The following is a 17,116-nucleotide window of genomic DNA, read 5'->3' as shown; positions in this document are numbered from 1 at the left end:
TCCAGCAGTGGAGTGACAAAACAGCCCTTACACGTTACAGTGCGTGCAAACGACTAAAACGTGAAAAGAAAAACCCACGCGCGTTCTCACGAATATCTTCTTTTTTTATTTAATCTTCGTGATTAGAAGGAGGCGTTTAGTGCACTCTGCAAACCCTATCTACCTGGCGTGCACCCCTGCCAGGATAATGAGTGCGAGGCGTTAATTGTTGTGTCTGTCTGATGGGACCCTGGCGCTAACCCTCGTGTAAGAGTCATTAGTGCAATTAGTGCAGTGAGCCCCAAATCCCCCCAGGTGTGCAATCACGGAGAGGTGGCGCTTCTTCGTTGTGGTTTTTTTTTTTAACGAGCAGGTGTTTCAGACCCGAATCTCTCCACCCGCGGGGGTGGGGTTGAGAGCTCACCTCGGCGCGCGTTCGATGCCAGATTCCTTATTCGTCCGCGTTCAGTGCTTCGCTTTGCAACCGAATTCGTCGCCGTTACGATCTAGTGCGAGTGTCTGTCAGCAAAGCCTCGGTCTACGCCACAGGGATTCTCGAGTCGCATTCAATTGAAGTTGCTCATTTGTACAAAATAAATATATATAAAAATTTATCAGACCCCATGGTGTTAGAAGGTGCACTCTGTGACTCTTAGTCAATCTGTCTCTCTCTATAAACGTGCTATGAAGATTATATGTTAATCCTTTTAAAGTCACCGTGTTATTGACGAAGGTGTTGCGTTTTTTTCCTCGACGATTCGTATTAATGTGACTATTTAAATCACAAAATGTCTTTGTTGCACAACTAGTCGCTCAGATGCGGACAAAGCGGTTACAGGTGATTAGAGTCTCGCGATTTCGCGAGCGATTTGCGTGCGCAACTGATGAGACTTTAACATTTGTTACGTATGGTGTGGAATCCGGCTTAATATAAAATTTTTATCGGAGTGGATTCTGATTCTTTTCTGTGAGTGCCAGCGAATTTCCTGAGAAAACATCCTTGAAAATTTTATATTCTTTGCCCATGAGGCTGACCGAAAAGCTCAGAAGACAAGAATGAGACATTCTGCTTGTGCGTGCCAATCCACTGCTGGATGAGGACCTCCTCATATCGTGCCCTCAAGGTGGATAATTAACCATACTGAAGACTGGGAGCATAGACCATGGAGCATAGTGCAGTACAACAATGGCTTTTGCTGCACCGTCCCTGCTGGCAATTTAGTCCTCCAGAAGCCAAAAAACACGCGATGAATGAAGTAGTAACATTGTCCGAATAGTTGCACCATCAAATACGTAAATATAAAGTATTTCGTTTTCGGGCAGTGCTTACTGAATAGTGGTGTTTGAGTTTTGTTGCTGTTTAATGGAGGGTGCCGCATCAGCAGCAGCCTCCAGCATCAGCGTTGCCACTGTCAATACGGATTAATGATAACATTCGGAATTACGGCGCTACTCTGTAAACGTAGATTCGTAGTCTTATTCTAATTATTAACGTACAAGTAACAGTACTCCTGGGATTTGAAGCTTTCGTGACTGCAGGAATCCATACTCTTTGTGTCTTTCGGTAAAGTAAAAAAAACACGCGATTAATGAAATAAGAATAGATCATTCTTATTTTTCTCCCTACGTGACTTTACCGAAAGACCCACAGAGTAAGGACTCCTGTGAGTTGTTTGTTCCGACCTCCAACCAGGAGCGAGTTGTCTGATGTCCGCCGCTAGAGGGCGTAGCGGCACCTCTCTGCCCTCCTCGGGAGAGTTCACAGGCATCGGGTGGTCCGTCGATCCGCGATTGTTCGCCAACAGGGGTCGCCCCGTGCCATTGCTCTTCACCAATTAGGTGGCATTTTTAGTTCCGTACCATAAATGACAAACACCGTCATAAATAAATGGCATTTAGGCTGCTAAACGGAATTTAGTAGCGTGATTTCAGCTTTTACCGTTGCGCACATATGCGCAAAACACACGGCGATTGTTAAACAATAGGCGGTTATTCAACGAAGATTTAGCGGTTTAGGTGCTGGTAGATTGGTTATTTTTCATCGCGAGATCGTGAGATCAGATTCGTATTGAGTTGAGGTGGCCTTCATCCAGCGGTGGATTAACCATGTAAGCACAATGATGATGGAGGACACATTTAGTGTACAAAGATGTGATCGCGCAGCACTTACCCAGAGATGGTGAGCCTAAAGTAAACAACAAAGGCTTTCTAATTTGTGACACCAGACAGACACATCGTGGAGCAGGGAGGGAGGGATGCAGGGATGGTGTGTGGCGTGTGTGTGAGACTGGGGAATACCTACAGAGACCTTTGCCGCTTGGCCATGCTACTGCTGCTGCCTTGGGACCAGCACCAGACTCGCCCACAGCTCTCGCCACGTGCCGCGAGCCCTCCCTTGATTGCGCACCTTGGTGGCAGGGACCTCGCTCGTGTTTCCACGGAAATCTGCCGATGACGATACAAGTGCGTTTGTAGAAGCATGTGTGTGATTGTTGTGTACTTCCCATGGGGCGGGGGGGGTGTGGGGAGGGCGAAGTCCCATGCCTCTTACCCTCACTACCACCAACCCCGTGCCCGGTTCCTTTAGCTGGTTTTCATCATCATCAGCATCAAGTCTTGTACAGGAGTTCACCATATTCAGTAAGGCTTAATTTCAAGTTGGTACTACTGTCCCGGGCTGAGCTCCGGAAAATATTGGCCCCGCCTCCCTCCTGTCAGATCAAGCAATCAGTGTGTTCATGTAAAGGTGCCTTTCTTAAAACCAAGGCCCCTGGTAATTAATTATGAAATGCATTCAATGAGAATAATGGGATTCGGAGGGTAATGGGGATTTGAGGGGGGGGGGGGGCATGAATATATTGCATGTGAAATTAAACCCTGATCATCATCAGCCGTGGTCAATCCACTGCTGCCTGAAGACATCTCGTACGCCCCTGTTGCAATGTGCAGCGTAATAATATTAATACTACAGTAATCCAGCAAGAAAGCTGCATACGAGCTCATTTCATCACTCCATCCAGAGCCGTCCCTAGGTAGAATACAGCGAATCGGGGCGACCGCCCTGGACCCCGGGGGGCTCCTGCGCTTCAATGTCACGGTTTTGGGGGGGGGGGTCCACGCGGTGTGTGGTTTGCCCTGGGCCCCACCCCCCATGGACAACCCTGGCTCCATCTCCTCCACATTGGATGCCCTCTCTCGGACCTTGGCTGCTGAACTGTGCCCCGCGTTGAGCGCAGAAGCCCTCAATGTGGCACGAGGGCGGACAGGGCCGGCGGAATGCGGCGACGTTTCTCGTTTAAAAATGTATGCACGAGCATATTTACTGCTTAATTATTTACACCCTTCAATTATGCATGCGCAGTTCTTACAGCGTGCCTTCGGACGCTAATCACGATGGTCCTAAGCATTAGTGGTTTTCATCATTGTCGTCCTAGTGATTATCATTCTTCATCCACTGCTAGATCAAGGTCTTTATGCTGCTGCTGCCATTATATGCCGACGAGTTCCATTGCATCCTTAAATGATCTCATCACTCCATTTCCGTGTAGTCGCCCCCTAATGCATGTTTCCAATCCTATTTGCAAACCGCGTCACAAGTTTTGTTCATCGATTGCCATCACTTCTGATGGAGTGTGTGCCGTTCTGCTCAAGTCTGCTGTTTAGTATCGTGAAGTTTCAATATTCCATCTCCCCAGCCCTGCAATATATTGCTCATGCCACTGCCGGTGGCAGGGCCTCGACTAGAGGGCCCCTCTGTCCGGTATTTTGGCCTACTATTACACAATAAGAAGATGTCATTTACTGGAACCAAAGCTTAATTTCTTATGGAGTTTATCTGCGGATCCCAAACTCCCAGCACCCAGGACTCTGCCCTGCCCCCCACCTCCTTCGGCAGGGGAGTGGGGTGGAATATTTTACCTGAGATCAACCCCAGACAGTTGGACAGCTCGTACTGAAACGAAGCCCTGGCTGGTACCACGTGTTTTCTTATAATGATGTAAGCACGACAGCTGGCAACATGTACTGTAATTTATTAAGCGCATTCTCTTTCAGATATGATGACATTTCTTCCCCTTTCATGGCGAAAATCGATTTTTTTTCCACGAGCCCAGCACACTGCTTCAGTTGTACCCTTCATCTCTACAATTCGGTTATGATCTGTTGTGATCGACCGCCTTGGGCAGACATTTACTGTTGTGGTTTCTTAAATTGTCATTTTAACAATGGCATTGGTTTGCTGTGAATGCAACCCCTGAAAGATTAATCTTCTCTGACCATGAGCCTGACCCTGGAGTTCAGCAAAAGTCACAAGATGAGACACAAAGACAAAGATCCTCCGTATAGCCTTAACAGACTTTTGGGGCAAGTGCTGTGAGCGAGCACCTCTGAAGGCCGGCACGGCACGCGAGGGGGTGGGTGGCTAGCACCACGCCCGGCCACTTAGTGGCGATGATTACCCACCGCACCAGGTACTAATTTGAGGCTGAGTCGACCTAAGGGAAGCCCAGGATCGGTTCAGCTATTCGCCACCGATGTTGGCCATGAGCGTGAATCAAATTCGTGTCGCAGGGTTCAAAGATCAGTGTGCTAACCATTGTGCCACCGCTCCTGACAAGATGACACACACACAAACACATACGCATTCTCCTTAACGTCCCAATATATGGGATGGGGTTGGAGCGGTGGTCCAGTAGTTAGTTTGAGTGCCAGCCACGTGGAGCATCAGTGGTGAGTCATGTATCTGAACAGGTGCTAGCTACCCCAGCCTCTCTCACGAACCCGCACTGACCAGCCTGGAAAAGTGTGGGTCAACAACCCTTTATCTAGCCCTGAATTGACAAAGTGGTGTGTGCATTGTTTTGAATTATTGCACATGGCATGTGCTCCGATTGCGCCTGACGTTGACCTGTAATCACATGACCCCCTCCCCCTCCCCATTATTATATGATAGGTTGCTATTCACTTTAATGATTTTTGAAAAACGAAATGTTCATTGCAGCGGACGTTATGGATAATTATTATTTGTTTCTCCGCATGCAATTTATTTTGTTATCGTGTGGAAGGCCTATTGACCTGCAGACTTGTATTAACCAGCATTGTTTGTTTAAGCGCGTAAACCCTGGGCCAGTTTCGATCTTCTGAGTCTCATCAGCAAAGCCAGACCTGCCTAAACAAATATTAACGTTATTAACCAGATGCCATTAGTGAGAGCACTCCCTCTAATTATAGTTAGTGTTTATTTGCAGTAAAATGAAATAAACAAGAATTTATATGTAGTACAAACACGCATCCTGACAAATATACATTCTCACTCTGAACGTAAACAAAAAAAACAACAACACGAGAAAATTACAAAGCGTAAACACCCCCCACCCCCCACCCCCCACCTGCCGTGTTCCTACAGAGTGGGCGATGTCGAAAACAACGCGGAACGCATCTACGCAATTAGGCCGGTGCTTGACTACGGCATGCACGTCACCGCTGCGGGTTGCAGGGAGGTGACTGTGTCCATGACAGCCGTGGGAGGAGGAGCAGTGGAGCGGGCGGGCGGGGGGGGAGGCGATTGTGTCAGCGTTAAATGCAAAGTGACGGAGGAAGGAACTTGGGGGTGGTGCTGCATACACGACCCTGTCGTTCTCACCATTCTACCGTATACTCTCGTGCCGTTTGTTGCTGGTCGCTTGACATTTTGTGCCTTTGGGCCTGTGCGTATAAACTGTAGTAATAGTCGTAATGCGAATACAACGTTTATACAGCGCTATTCATGAACAGCATCCTTAGTTTCAGTTTCAGTTTATTTATTTATTTGGTATAGACCTGTGAGTCATTCGGCTCTTGAATCGGGTGCAACCACAACAAACAAAAAACACGAACAAGAAAACATCTTAAAGTGACTTTGTGGCTGTGCAAACAGAAAATCCATAGATGCTATGCAAAAAAAACTGCCGTTGCCCCAATATTATTATTCAAACAGATACGTTTTAACATTTTTGTAAAAAAATATTAATGTTGCCAGCAACATTCCTGATGTGATTTGGAATTTTGTTCCAGAGGCAGGGGGCATAGCAATTGAACCCTCCTGGTTCTAGGCGACTTATAGGGTCCAACCAAATTTTCAGCATTCGCTAACCACGAGACGAGCATAAGGTATAAACAGTAATTGTAAATATAACAACTGTCATTTATAAGGCGCTAAATCCCGTAACCAAACATCGCGAAGCGTCGCGCAATTGGAAGAAGAGTCTGCATTGCACGCATACGGTTCAAAATAAGTTCAACATACACAAAACAACGCGCGGTCGGTCAAGTAGAAGAGTTTTAAATAGTGATTTGATCTCAGGAAGTGGGTGGCACAGGCGGAGACAACTACTGAGTGAGTTCCAGAGGGCTTTATTAGGAGTAAGCCGATTAGAGAGAGAGAGAGAGATACAAACTCCTGTATTTGCTCAAAGGAAACAAATGTAGTGATCTAAGAAGCGGAGTGCTACGTTACGAATAACTACGTGCGAGCGTTCGGCAGCAAGTGATCCTTATGGCGGTACCCTGGGGTACCAAATAATACAAAAATGGGCCGAGGCAATTAAATATTTTATTTCTGGGACACTATTTTTTTCCGGGGGTGTAACTTAACTCCCCGCGACTGGGGTACCAATCAATCCGAAATCGGTGCCACACTCCGCGATGTCGAAACGCAGCGAAGACGATTGTGCTGAAACCCTGAACGTTCGCGGGTACGCGCCGTAGTGGTGGTGCATCGTGAGTACAGCTCGTCGAGATGAGTCGATTGCCGCATCGCCGACCATCAACAGACTAAAGACGACTGCATCACGGACATTATGCGAGAGCCGGGGTACTATGGAACCCCGGGGTACCGCGATAAGGTTCAAGTGTGCGCTCAGTGCACTCGGTAAGCGTGCGGTGACCGGCGCGTTCGTAAACAAACCAAAATTACCCAATCACCATTGCTCTATCATGTGGTGAGAGCCGTACGAACAGAACAAATGCAGTGTGTAACTAGCCGTGGATAAATTAGGTATCGAGTGAAGGGCCATACTCGTGCTAAGCTGCCTTGAACTGGAATCGGTGTAATGCGTCAAAAGGCGTGATCGCATTTTAGTCGCCAATACTGAAATGCGCTCGTGGCATTTAGCGACTGACACGAGGTGGAGCAATTCGTGAAGGGGGAGGCGAGGGGAGATGATCGACGGGGAGGGGCGATGAGGAGAGGGAATTGACCTTTTTCCCTGTGTATCATCCTTGTTACCGTGGTTCCCAGCATGCCTCCATGGCAACTGGTGGCATGATGCTGTGGTCGCATTAGGCTGTAATTATACTGTACCTCAAGACGCTGCCTTTCGGATGTATTTGGGGATGCAATTGATTGCAAATATGCGAACCCCGTGTTCGTCAATGAGCGAAATTTCGTTTTCTCGTTGTCACCCCGTGGCGCTGTTGTTGCCGTGCCGTGCTGCTCCTCGGCCGATGGGACCGGTGTGCCACAACGAAGCACACGGGGAAGAGGGCGGCGAAGAGTGGCCGAGCGACCGAAAAGTGACAAAGGCAGCATCCCCTTGAACCGCTGGGCGTCTTGTCGCCGCTCTAATGATTAAAATCACTCTAGTAAATTGAGTCCGTGTATTTGCATCTCATTTACAATTCATATCATTCACCCCTCCCCCTCCCCTCCTCGATCGATAATGGTATATGAGCGGAGTTAAAACGAATTGTTTTTATTAATCAATGTGCTCACGCAATTGAGTGCGGCAGAGGAGTGGAACGGAATAACCATCTCGTGGCTTCTGAGTGGCTTCTGAAGAAGACAAACCGCCGGGCCGTGTGATCACTGCCCGTTCGCCAAGATGTCAAATACAAAGACAAATTTCCCCCCCGTATAGCCGTACACAGGCTGTTTGGGGCAAGCGCTGTGAGCGCGTAACTCCTATGAATGCCGACACGTAGGCCTCGGCAAGGTTTCACTTTCATTTATTAGATATAACCCTGTGAGTCATGCGGCTATTGACTCGGGTTGCAACCGCAACGAACAAAAACATGAAGAAACATCTTAAAGTGACTACACGCAACAGAAAAATCCAGGAAAAAAACAGCAAAGTCTTCCAGAAAAAACACCGTATTTCAACGCGATGTGCAAAAATCCCATTGGGATGCAAGTCACACAAGATAAGGTAAAAGGTAAAAACAACGAGCCTACCATTACCCTAGCTTTTGCCTTACCACAATACAATCACTCTACCCTTACCTTTTACCCTTTAGAAAGGTAAGGTAAAAGGTCAAAAGCAACGAGCCTACCTTTACCCTACCTGTTACCCTTACCCCATACAAATTACCCGATTACAGGGCAATTACTGGGGTACTACTACACATGAACAAGGTTTATAACAGCTAAATGCTAGGTAGAGCGCTTTATTCATCTATAGAATACTCTCGGTGATTCCAATTTTAAATTGAGGCCACGGACTGCGCCACGGAGCTTTTAGCGAGCGGTAAACAAGGTATTTACCGGGTAATACTTCGCGCTACCTTTACCCTACCCTTTACCTTAACCCTTCGCATGTCGACACCTTTACCTTTACCCGGTAAAAAGGGTAAATTACCTTACACTGCCGAGGCCGACCGACACGGCACGGCAATCGAGGGGGGTGGGTGGCCAAAACTACACCCGGCCCCATATGTGGCAATGTTTTCACACCGCACAATGTATGCATGTAGAACTTCTATTCGCACCGTACGTGGCAAACCATACTCAGCGAAGGTGAATAGTACTCATTTGAGGCTGAATCGACCTGGGGGGGGGGGGGGGGGGAGGGACTGGTACAGATAGTCGTCACTGGTATTGGTGGCCGTGAGCCGGAATCGATCTCGGGTCGCCGGGTTCGTAGCGCCGCGCGCTAACCACTATGCCACCACTCCCCCCCCATACACATCGCGTGCACGGCCGACGGCACCGCGCAGCTGATCCGATAGGCCGCCGGGATTAGAGGCAGCTGGCCTGCGTTACATTTCACTTTGCGAGAACTGAGATTTGCATGGATTTACAGCTCACCCCACTCCCCCCCCATCGCCACCACCACCACCACCCGTCGCAGCGCAGCGGGGATAACGGGGCGTTGCATCCCAAAGCAACAATTAAATCGCAGTCGGCATTGATTGCATTGCGCGTTGCTGGAAGGAGGCAAACGCGCGCCCTAATTCACCGTTCTGGGCTCGACGCTGAGGATCCACACTCACGACCGTGCTCGCTAACACTCCTGCTATATATAGCGGTCAGTAATTGAAGGACGCGCGCCCGGCTAGCAGTATCTCGCAAAAATAAGGGTTCTACTTACGTCTACAACTATATCATCTCGGAGCAAGTGCCGCTGCAGTTGACTTGTGGAGCCTTCTGATTTAGTGTGAAGTTTGGTTGTTGTCTTTGTTTTAAGTTATATTATCTGCCTTGGTCGCGCGTACATTGTTCTGGTGCCAGGCAAAAAAAAACCTTCTCAAAACTACAGGCCGAGATGATTGAGTTGTTACAATTGGGCGTCAGCCTTCAGATTTATTCCAAGGTGGGCATAGAGTTGACGCCAGTTTTCGTGAGTGAGACCAACCGCATCCAGCTGCACAATGGGCAGTCCCACACTGACTGCTTCTGTCTCGGGCCAATTATAATCTCACGTAGGGGCAGCAATTTGTTCAGGACTAAAATAGCAATGTCAGAGGTCTGCTGCTAGCCACGAAGAGGTGGCTTCAGGTGAGAGTTCGTTGGTGTAAGTTTGCTATTCCTCCGTTGAAGGAGCGCATGATGCAGTGGTTTACAATGCGGTCCGTCGTTTGGGTTGCAATGGCCGCAGAGTCGCAACTGCCGTGGCTTGTGTCTTTACCATTTCATTGGGCCCCAGCGTATTGTTTGTTAAGGATCAGCCTAGGTGGGGAGGAATCGCTTGAGAGACGTGCACTGTGGTCGAGCTGTGTAGAGCGGTGGCCACAGCGGTTAGCATACTGCGCTCCGAACCCAGCGAGCTGACTTTGATTCCAGCTCACGGCCACCATCGGTGACGATTATCCGAACCGGTCCCGGACCCCCTCACCTAGGCACCAGTGCGGTGTGTAAACATCGCCACTGGAGAGACAAAGGGAGACTCGGCGTGGTGTTGGCCACACTACCCCCCGCACCCCGGTGTGCCTGAACGGGCTTCATAGGTGCTCGCTCACAGCACTTGCCCCAACAGTCTGTTACATGCTACAACGGGGAAGCTTTTTTTTATTGTGTGGCTTGTAACAACAGCAAGCGACGAGAGTTCGTTGAATAGGATGAGCAAAGAGGACACGTGGGTCTACGTTGAGTACATGCGGGATTAAAAGTACCGCACACATGACAGCTTTTGACGTCGAGGTTCAAGCAGTGGAACTTGTTGGATAAAAGTGTGCAAGTCGCAGATCAGAGGAAGCGTCACCAACCTTTTTGCAGCTTCTTCACCCGTCAAGATGGTCTCTGCTTCTGCCACAATGTGACCAATCTGTTCGAGGCAATCGAAATCGCCTGTAACCAGAATGAGTGGAGTCTCTTCATTGACAGCTCATCCAGGAGCCTTAAAGCCGTGCTGCTCCATAATGGTAACAAGTACCCGTCTCTTCCCCTGGCACCTCAAAGAGGATTACAACAGCATCAAGACCTTGCTGGACGCCTTGAAGTATGATGAGTATGGCTGGGAGGTCATCGGAGACTTCAAAATGGTAGAATTCCTGATGGGTCTCCAAGGTGGTTTTGCAAAGTTTCCCTGCTATTTTTGACATTGGGACAGCAGGGACACCAAGGCGAACTACCACAGGCGGGACTGGCCACAGCGGACCGAGTTCTCTGTGGGGAGGAACAACGTCAAGTGGGAGCCACTGGTGGACCCCCAGAAGGTGCTGATGCCACCACTGCACATCAAATTGGTCCTTATGAAACAATTTGTCAGAGCTGTCGATAAGGAGTCGGCAGCCTTCAAGTACCTTCAAGACTTCTTCCCTGAGCTGTCTGAGGCAAAGGTCAAAGCTGGTGTCTTCGTCGGACCAGAGATAAAGAAGATCCTGGAGTGTAATGAATTCCCCAAGAAGCTCACTAGTAAGGAGAAAGCGGCTTGGAACAGCTTTGTCGCATTGGTTCGTGGCTTCCTGGGCAATCCTAGATTTGAAGCTTTCGTGACTGCAAGGATCCATACTCTTTGGTTCTATTTGGTAAAGTCACGTAGGTAAAAAATAAAACAACAAAAAATCACGACGTTTCGGCCACAACACAAGTGGCCTTCATCAGGTGAAGGGACCAAACTGTCCAGAGGACAGCGTTGGAGTGAAGAAAGCCAAGTGCAGGTCACCTCCTTTAAGCTGTGAGGGGGTAAACAGAAAACGCCTTGACAAAGGAATTAGCATAAAATGTACTACTGTGAAAGCTTGGAATTAGCATAAAATTACATTACACTGTACCATTGAAAATTAGTTTAATGTTTGGTTCGATTTAGAACATCTTTCCAATGGTTGCTTAATTTGAAACCATCTTCTCGGTTGAAATTGTGTCTGTGTTTGTAAATCTGAATTGCCTCGTGGATAAATCTCTGATAAAAACCCGTGGGTTTGCAGAGGACCTTGGTATTGGAGAAAACTATATCGTGATCACCCACAGCGTTGTAACAATGATCAGCTACGGCAGAAGAATTCGTTCTGCCATGTTTCAAATCTTATTTGTGCTCGCGAATTCGGTCAGAGACATGTCGTTTCATCTCCCCGATATAGCAGTCACAATTTTTAAACCCCGGGGTACTGTAAGTCAGGAATGACATCTTTCACGGAAGGGATCAGGTCACGGATTTTGTGTACTGTATTTAACCGGACCAGGATCTTGTGTTTGTTTAGAATATTGGAGATCGTTTTAGTAACGCCTGCTATATATGGTAGTGTGATGGTTTTGATCGGAGTATGAAGTGGTTGTTTCTGTATGGAGGGAGAAACAGCTTGGCGGATGGTACGGTCAGAGTATCCATTCCTTTTGAGGGCCAGATGTACATGTTTTAATTCACTGGTCAGGTGGTGTTGGTCCGAAATGCAATGAGCCCTGTGGTATAACGTTTTGATGAGAGAATTATTTTGCATCGGGTGGTGGTGGGAATCAGGTTTCAAGTAGGAATCTGTGTGGGTGGGTTTTCTGTAGACAGAATGTCCCAATGAGCCATCAGGTCTCCTCTCAAACAGAACATCCAAGAACGGCAGCTTGCCATCTTTTTCCACATCCATGGTGAATTTGATGGCGGGGTGTCTGGAATTAATGTGGTCTAGGAAAAGGTTCAAAGCTGGGAGGCCATGTGGCCAAATGACGAAAGTGTCGTCTACATATCTCTTCCACAGGGAAGGTCTGAGGGTGGAAGTCTGGATGGCATCTGATTCAAATTTCTCCATGAAAATATTGGCTATCACTGGTGACAAGGGGGAACCCATGGGGGTACCCTCATTTTGTTTGTAGAAGGTGCCATTCCAAGTAAAGTAGGTATTGGTGAGGCAGTGCCTAACCAGCGCAGGTGTATCGGGGTCTAGTCCATGTTGGACCAAATTTTCAATTATTTCAATGGTATCAGGTACTGGGACCTTGGTGAACAGAGAAATCACATCGAAGCTGACAAGGATATCGTCAGGGGACAGTACAAAGTCTTTGACCATAGAGACCAATTGGGCTGAGTTAAGTACTGCTGAGGAGGTCTTGCCAGTGAAAGGTAGCAAGGTATCTGACAGAAAACGTGCTAGTCTATAGGTAGGGGAGTTGATCGTGGATACGATGGGTTGTAGTGGGGTGCCTTCTTTATGAATCTTGGGAAGACCATAGAATCTAGGGGGTCTTGCAGCAGAAGGTTTTAGGAAGGGACGTTTAGTTGGTTCGATTAGGAAGGTTGAACTTGTGATTTTTATTGTTAGGCTATTAGTAGGGTCATTTTAAATGTTTGAGTAATTTCCATCGTTGAGCAGGTTCTGGATTTTGTTGTATGAATCTTTATCCATAATTACAGTAGCGTTGCCTTTATCGGCTGAGAGGATGACTATATCATTTCTGTTTTTTTGGTTTTTTTTAAATTCGCGAGTTCAGAGCGTTCATTTTTGCTGATGTTGCTAATGGGTTTCTGAGCATTCTTAAGAATAGTGGCTATTTCAGCTCTTGCAACGTCTGCTTGGATGTGTCCTACGCCTTTGAGGGCTACATCGACCTGAGAGATGATATCATCTACTGGTACGTGTTTTGGGGTGACAGCAAAATTTAGCCCCCTAGCCAGTACTGTTTTCAGATTGCCCGAAATCGGGGTGCTACTCTGATTAATGACGATTTTGTTGACGTCTAGTTTTGTTATATGTGGAACTGAAGTTCTTCTTCAATCACAAGGTCTAAAATTACGTGGAGCTGGTTAAGACTCTGGTTGAAGAACTACGGCACAATGGGCTGTAGTAGGTCCCTCAAAGTCCATATCCTTGATGCTCATCTTGATAAACTCAAGGAGAACATGGGAGCGTACTCGGAGGAGCAAGGCGAGTGCTTCCACCACGATATACTGGACTTTGAACGCCGCTACCAAGGACAATATCACGAGAACATATGATGGGAGACTACATTTGGGGGCTGATTCGTGAAAGTGATTTACAGTATTATCGTAAATCTCGAACTACTCACTTATCTTTTGTAGTCATTTTTGTATTACTTTAGTATAAATACATGTTAATTTTGATTGATATGTTTTTTCTGACTTTATGTAAACGAAAAGACAATAATAGCCATTTTCTATACTTTTTAGGCATACGCAATTACGAAATAGCACTTACTACCCAGGAAAAAAAATGTTTTACATAATGTTACGACTTCATTTGATCCCCTCCCCCCACATATGAATTCCTGCAGTCACGAAAGTTTTAAGTTAAAATTTATACCCCCTCCCTTTTTGTTTTAAATCTCGAATGGTCGCGCCCAGTAACGAGGACAAGTGTCTCGTCCAATGAGAGCGCCCCGCTGTTGCTGGGCAACCTCTGACCAATGAGAGGCGCGCGCGCGCTCACAATGCACGCTCGGCATGGCGCCTGAGCGGCCGCTGTGATTTCCCACTTCCTTAGCCGCTAGGACCAACAATTTACAATAATAATGATGATGATGATTGCTAAAATAATGACACAGTTATAATCTTAATGAAGAGCATCCATCGTTTGCTTTTCCACGGCCGGTCCGACGCGCGGAGGGCATCACGGTTATGCTGAAGTTGAGCTTGCAGGTGAGAACCGTGATCAAGTTTTACAATTAAATTGCCCTAAATTTTTCATCCCTATTTTGATTGACAACAGTTTTCTATCCATATGAATGCTTCAAATTAAAGTGATGAATATTGTGCACGTTGAATACGGTCTCGCGATATGCACTGCTGTCCGTATATGCGCGCATTGTGGAAGCATTGCAGTTTGTGTGTGTCCTTACCGTCTTTGATACTGTGCGTTAACTTGCTCGCAAACACTACAATTAAAGGCGTTATACGTCTCGTGTTGTTCTAAATGTAATTTCACGACTTTGCAGTCGGCCCAATTGTTATAATATCCGTGATGCGTGCTATCAACCTTTCATTACGTAGACTGTTGTTGTGTAGCAATGCGCATGCTTTCGTGTATTGCATGGACATGGTTTTATTTGCACCCAAAATACATTCCCAGAATTAATCACATTTGATGTGCTGAATAAAAGTGGGTGGCTGGCATAAAAATGTAAACACATCGAAAGGATGTTTGTGCGTTGAGCGACTTTGTGTGTGTTTTGTTTTACATTGCAGTGAATGGTGACACCTGCAGTGGCGACGTGGACCTCATTACCTGCAACGTATACGGTGGATTGAAACGCATCGAATCTTCTCCGTACGATTTGATTCTACAGCGTGGTTCGGATGTCTTGTGACCCCCCCCCCCCAAATAATTGACCCCTTTAAAAAAAAGTTTTAGATCATTAAATGGTGGGGGGGGGGGGGGAAGAGGGGGGGGAGTCACAAGACATCTGGACCACCTTGTAGAATGAAATCGTACGGGGTTGCATTGGCCACACCGGGTACTAGCGTGTTCGACACTACGTATCAACATTATCGCACGAACTATACTTTATGCGGAGATGGGGTATAGCAACTTAACGCGCGTGCTTTCTGGAAGCGCAGTAATGCTGATAATACTGTTCGCGTACAGTATGTAATACTTTTTTTTTCCGTGGGTAAGAGGGGATTAGGAAATAAAACGTGGCCCGTGCGTGCACTGTATTCTGACACTGTACAGTTAAGGGTGGTCCAGATGTCTCGTTACACCCCCCCCCCATACCATTGGTTGTGAAAACAGAAATGAATAAGCACAGGAAAATATGTTAAGGGTCAATTAATTGGGGGGTCACAAAGGCATCCGGAGCACCGTGCATACTCTAGTTTACATTGTACTCGTGTTGATACGGTGTTCTTCAAACCTCCCTTGGTTTTAAATTTTCTGCACCATGCGTGAGATAACTTGGAAGCATGGTCGGTGCTAGCGGGTCGCTGGGCTGGGTTTGGCACCACCAAATACCCCTTTGGCCCGACTCACGTTCACTCTGCTTAGCGGGGTATATCCCCAACACACAATAACTTAATAAGTCCCCACCCCTTATCTGAGAGAATCATGAAGGGGCCGTGCCTGCTAAGAAGTTTCTACGCACGCAGTTCTCCGCACGCGCGAAATTCTACTGGACACGTGTGAAAAAGAGCTTTAGGGCTCATCGGATTACTCCAGTATAAATGTATTCTGATTCTGAATGGGTTATGGCCGAAATTATCACAAGAAAAAAAACGTGAGAACAAGTTGAATCACTGTTCCCAATCGTGAATAGATTTCATTTTAATAAGCAGGATATGAAATAATTGGCCAGGGGTGGACGATGATTGAGGATCAAGTCTACTAAATAATATTTGTTATTTAACCAGAAGTCGCAGCCAAGGGAGGGAACGTGACTTAGAGGATGTCCACTGTGGAGGAGATAGAGCGTATTACATCATATAATTTTGAGAGATGGTGACGTTTGGGGAGGCCACCATCCAGTAGTGGATTGATCATGGCTTATGATAATTAACTAATCGTATACTCATGGCTTATGTATCCAACCCACTTACTTGATCAAAGTCTACTTATTATTTCGCTCTACACGGGTTGTAACAAGCGGCTTATGGTCACTTTCATGCCTGAGTTAAGATTTTTTTTTTTAAATGACACATCTGAGGCCAAAACTGTTTGGACGCAATAGCTGGTTGCTGGGAGGACAAAGTGACGCACGATTCTGTGTTAAAACTCTCGTGAAAGATCAATATAAAAGCCCAAGTGAATTTGGTGACATCAGTCGGTGAGATGGATCAAGGTTTCCTTGGCATGGCAGTCCTCACCCCGCCTAACAAACATTCGAAATGTTTTATGGTTACAGTATTTACATTTTCATTCTGCGTTCTTGCTACTTTTACTTTCTTCTTCCAAGCGTTTATCAGTAACATCACGAGTTCCAGATGCATCATGCCTGGCTGTTTTCAGGCTGTTCGCAGTGAAGTGAGCCATTTCATGAATGTGAGAAATGGAGAGAAAAATATGTACGTGAATGTACGAATCATTTGACATTTTTTGGTTCATACATTCACTATACATATGTATGCGTGTTACTGCTTTCTGTGCAAATAAGTAATGAGAGATGCCAGAGGCAGAGAAAGGAACACGTGGCTTAGAGAACATTTGCGGGTTGACGTTGAGTGTTCGGAAGAGTGAATTAAGAAAAGCGGGCTTAAGCAAGGGACACGTCGGTGAAGAGGGCAAGCGGTGGTCGCGACTAACAAGGGAGTAACGCGCTCAAGATGGGAGGCCCACCAGAAAATCAAGCGATGATGAAATCTGCTCGCATGGATCGTTACATCGCAGAACCACGAAAGATGGCTACGGCTTGGGGGGGTGTTGGGAGGCATTTGTCCAGCAGTGGATTGATCGTGGCTCACGATGCTAAGCAGTAATGGAATCCATTCGGTGCAATCAAAGCAGCTATGCATCGATTGAAATTAACACCACGCATCCCAAGATGTCGACATTTTAACTTATAAAGATA

The sequence above is a fragment of the Petromyzon marinus genome, chromosome 10 (genome assembly GCF_048934315.1).
Source record: "Petromyzon marinus isolate PM22_M1 ecotype Great Lakes invasive population chromosome 10, UKy_Petmar_22M1.pri1.0, whole genome shotgun sequence".
Taxonomy (NCBI): domain Eukaryota; kingdom Metazoa; phylum Chordata; class Hyperoartia; order Petromyzontiformes; family Petromyzontidae; genus Petromyzon; species Petromyzon marinus.
This window is presented reverse-complemented; position numbering follows the sequence as displayed.